This window comes from Callospermophilus lateralis (assembly GCF_048772815.1).
Source record: "Callospermophilus lateralis isolate mCalLat2 chromosome 14 unlocalized genomic scaffold, mCalLat2.hap1 SUPER_14_unloc_1, whole genome shotgun sequence".
Lineage (NCBI taxonomy): Eukaryota > Metazoa > Chordata > Mammalia > Rodentia > Sciuridae > Callospermophilus > Callospermophilus lateralis.
In genome coordinates, this window is record NW_027510158.1 from 2,547,922 (window position 1) to 2,553,263 (window position 5,342).

Sequence of the window (5,342 nt, forward strand, 5' to 3'; positions counted from 1 at the left end):
GTCTATGGTGCTTCCAATTGGCAGGTCTACACTATGAAAAAGGAGACTATTGTTGCATTAAAAGATTGTCTTTGCCAAAGGGTGCAATGTTGAGGTGGAAGTGGCATGAACCAAATAGGAACATAGTGGTGGGCTCTCCAGATTGTGAAAGGATGATCATGTATATTGTTATAAAAGTAAGAGCTCAGAAGAGGCAGTCACTAATGTCAAATGTGATTCAGTCAGAAAATATTGAGGACCAAATGCTCAGCATTTTATCATTTAAGTGGAGAGAATTCAGTTTAGCAAAAATCATGTAGCCTCTGCTATAAAGAAACATCCAATTCTGTGGGAGGCAGACACATGATCAATCAAGTTATTACAGTGAATAATTAATTTTTACATTTTGAATTCTAGGATGATTCTGAACTAGATTGGGAAAATTCTGAGCAAATTGATCTTTTATCCTATCAGACAGTGTTTGAACAATACTGAATACTGTTATTAGAGCAAGAGATGAGGTGGTGAAAAGCTAGAAGTAGCCCAAATCTCAAAGAGCTGGTATACCTGTAACTTTATGAGTTGAGAATAATTTCTTTTTTTTTTGTTATTGTGGTGTTGGGGATTGAACCCAGGGCCTTATGCATGCGAGACAAGCACTCTACCAACTGAGCTATATCCCCAGCCTGGAAATAATTTCTAAAATGATAGACAGCTGGTTTAAGTTTGAAGTAACCCATAATGATAGTACAGACAGAAGTGATACCATATTGTATGAGACTCTTCACATAAGATTATTATTTTACAGGTTTTTAGAAGGTATTTTAATATTCAGTTTTATGAAAAATAATACAGGATTAATAAACAGTTATTTTGGAAAACAATATTTTTTTCATATCCTTCAGTAAAACACAAATATATAAAATGAAATTAAAATGAATATTTTAAACTACTTTACTTTGGGGGACCTAAGACTAAATTAAAGATGTACTAAGAATTTCACTGAGGGAATTTATCCAGATTAATTTGATTAAATCTAAATCTTCAGGTATGTGTGGTTTAATATAACTTTAAAGACAACTTTGTAGTCAACACCTGATTTCTTTTTTGTTGATTCCAGTAGCTGAAATCTGAATTAGGTTTCATCTTTCTATTTAAATGCAGATGCAGGCCCTTCACCTGAGGTGGAAACATCATTTCTTTTGACTGAAATACTAATATATAGGGAAGTTTCATTTACATGAATATTCTTTCCCAGGACAGGAGGCCTTTTTCTGTGATATCTAGAATATTCATTCCAATAATTTTGTAGCCATCTCTACTTACTTCATCTTTGTGTGCTATAATTTTATGTGCTGACTAATGGAGATAAATACAAATTTAACTTTCAGTGGGCAATGGAAAAGTGTGAGGGAATTTTAAAATAGAAGTGGTGAATTAAATAGCACCAAGTGACCAAATCAAAATTGAAATGGAGGATGCTTAAAAGCTAGGTACATTAATATACTGATGGAGATATAATATGTAGAACCATTTTATGCCTTTTCCTTTCATCTCTATTTTTTTATGCTTTAAAAATTGAATCCTGCAAAGAGTGTTTTAAAATATAGAGCCTTGGGTGATGTATGCCAACTCATCTAATGTATACCTGAAAAGCTGCTATACTTATCCCCAATGTGGAGATTTATAACACAGAGGAAATCAAAAAGTGAAGATAAATCATTGTATAAGAGTAGTATTAGCATCTTATTAAATGATTTCTTATTGTATTGAATAATAGCAAAAAAAGATAGTCCCATTTTAGTGAGATGATTTTGGCCAATTCCAAAACTATGAGAATCGAAGTCCAATTATATCTGTATAAAATAACCATCTTTGCTTGGCTAATACATGTGAGCAAAATGTAAAGTAAGACAACAGCTTTCACCTCAGTTATTTAATAGAAAATTTTATGAAGTTATTCTTTAAATGTATTTTTCTCAGAAGAATTTCATCTGGAAGAATATTATTTAGAAAAAGTTGCACAGTTTACTATTACTAAGATTTAAACATTTGCATTCATTCATTAATAAAAAACTTGAGAGTAGGTTGTCTTCTATGTTTAGTTACTGGAAATCTAGAGGCTAAACTACAAGTCTCTGAATCATGTAGCCTACAAACTATGTAAAGGAGCAAATATTCACTATAGGGTATTTTATAATCTTTAATTTGAAACATGTAAATCTGAAGCATTCTAACCTATGTTTCCCCGATACCACCCTCATCTGTTTGTTGTTATTTCTCTGATATCTCCTTCCATGTTTCCCTAGGGACTTTGTTTCTTTTGGTTGTATTACATGTCATGTAAACTATGTATGCTTGTCATACTGAACTGTCCCTGACTGATGCTATCCAGGTACACCCTTCATTCATCATTTCTCTCAGGGATTGTGTTGGTAAGCTTCTTGTCACTGTGACCAAACTACCTGAAAAGAAAAATTGAAGGAGGAAAATTTTATTGTGGGTTTATGGCTTCAGAGAATCAGTCCATGGATGGCCAATTCCATTGCTCTGGACCCAATATAAGACAGAACATAATGGTGGAAGAGCATGGAATAGAAAGATGCTTACTCATGATAGCCAGGAAGCACAGAGAGCTAGAAGATCCAGGGACAAACATGTAATCCCCAGGGCACTCACTTCCTCCAGCCTTGCTCCACCTCCCTACAATTACCACATAGTAATGGATTTAAATTATTAATCCATTCAATAGATTAATCCACTGATTAGGACATAGCTCTCGTAACCTAATCATCTCACCCCCTGTATTAATACAGGAGTTATTGGTGAACACCTCATACCCAAACTATAAGAAGAATTATCAAACTTTAATGTGCATAATAATCAGCTAGGCACTTGTGATAAAGGTAGATTTAGTAGATGTGGTTAGCGTCCAGAAATTTTAACAGGAACTTCTGGTGATTTGATGTGGGTCACCTGGAATCATACTTTGAAGAACATTTGTCTATGAACTGTCAATATCCCCTATCTATTGCTGAAGCCCAGATCTTTTTTCTGGGCTTCCCTGACATACAGCTACTACCTGTTAGACATTTCCTCTTGGTTGTCGCAATTGAAAACCACCCCCTATCATAATGCAGTGGTCCCAGTTATTATTCATATATGCTCTGGTTTTGAGAATGTTACCTTACCTCCCTAATATAATAGATGAGAAATCTGGGTGTTATCCTTGACTCTTCCTTTTATTTTATCTTTTTATCTGATTAGTTAGAAAATACTATTGATATCAGCACTTAAAAAGATCCTAAAATTGCTCTCGATTCTCTTTAGACGCTAATATCATTACCAATTCCTAATCATACAGTAATTTTCTATATTGATTCTAAAACTTTTTATGATTCCCTCAAATTAAATCTATACTTCACACTGTAAACTAAGTGACATTACTAGAAAACCAATCACAGAAAAATAGGTGGATACATTAAAAAATCCTTTCTGTAGTCATAAATCCATGCATGACTGAGCTCCCCACTATCACTCTTCAATCTCTGTCTTGCTCCTCTCCCTGTACTCAAGTGAAACAAAACGCAGTCAATCAAATTTACACTTTTATTTTTATTTATTTATTTATTTATTTTTATTTTATTTTTTTCATCTTTCATACATTTGATTCAAGTGAGTGATGCACTTCCACTTTTACCCCAAATACAAATTGCAGAATCACATCAGTTACACATTCACAATGTTTACATAATGCCATATAGTGACTGTTGTATTCTGCTGCCTTTTCTATCCCCTACTATCCCCCCTCCCCTCCCCTCCCATCTTCCCTCTCTACCTCCTCTGTTGTTGTTCCGTTCTCTCCCTTCCCCCCCTTTCCCTTCACAACCTCATATATGTGATTTCATATAAGGATGAGGGTTTCCTTCCATTTCCATGCAATTTCTCTTCTCTCTCCCTTTCCCTCTCATCACTCATCTCAGTTTACTGTTAATCTTTTCCTCATGCTCTTTCCCCCTACTCAGTTCTTAGTTGCTCTCCTTAAATCAAAGAAGACATTTGGCATTTGTTTTTCAAGGATTGGCTAGCTTCACTTAGCATAATCTGCTCTAATGCCATCCATTTCCCTGCAAATTCCATGATTTTGTCATTTTTTTATTGCTGCAGAACACTCCATTGTGTATAGATGCCACATTTTTTTTATCCATTCATCTATTGAAGGACATCTAGGTTGGTTCCACAGTCTAGCTATTGTGAATTGTGCTGCTATGATCATTGATGTGGCAGTATCCCTATAGTATGCTCTTTTAAGGTCCTCAGGGAATAGTCAGAGGAGGGCAATAGCTGGGTCAAATGGTGGTTCCATTCCCAGCTTTCCCAGGAATCTCCATACTGCTTTCCATATTGGCCGCACCAATTTGCAGTCCCAGCAGCAATGTACAAGTGTACCCTTTTCCCCACATCCTCGCCAGCACTTATTGTTGTTTGACTTCCTAATGGCTGCCAATCTTACTGGAGTGAGATGGTATCTTAGGGTGGTTTTGATTTGCATTTCTCTGACTGCTAGAGATGGTGAGCATTTTTTCATGTACTTATTGATTGATTGTATGTCCTCTTCTGAGAAGTGTCTGTTCAGGTCCTTGGCAGATTTGTTGATTGGGTTACTTGTTATCTTATTGTTTAATTTTTTGAGTTCTTTGTATATTCTGGAAATTAGGGCTCTATCTGAAGTGTGAGGAGTAAAGATTTGTTCCCAGGATGTAGGTTCCCTATTTACTTCTCTTATTGTTTCTCTTGCTGAGAAAAAACTTTTTAGTTTAAGTAAGTCCCATTTGTTTATTTTTGTTATTAACTCTTGGGCTATGGGCGTCCTATTAAGGAATTTGGAGCCCGACCCCACAATATGTAGATCGGAGCCAACTTTTTCTTCTATCAGGTGCAGGGTTTCTGATTTGATATCAAGCTTTTTGATTCATTTTGAGTTAACTTTTGTGCATGGCGAGAGAAAGGGATTCAGTTTCATTTTGTTGCATATGGATTTCCAATTTTCCCAGCACCATTTGTTGAAGATGCTATCCTTCCTCCATTGCATGTTTTTAGCCCCTTTATCAAATATAAGAAAGTTGTAATTTTGTGGATTGGTTTCTGTGTCCTCTATTCTGTACCATTGATCCACCTGCCTGTTTTGGTACCAGTACCACGCTGTTTTTGTTACTATTGCTTTGTAGTACAGTTTGAACACTGGTATTGCTATACCTCCAGATTCACACTTCCTGCTTAGAATTGCTTTTGCTATTCTGGGTCTTTTCTTATTCCATATGAATTTCATGATTGCTTTATCTATTTCTACAAGAAATGCCATT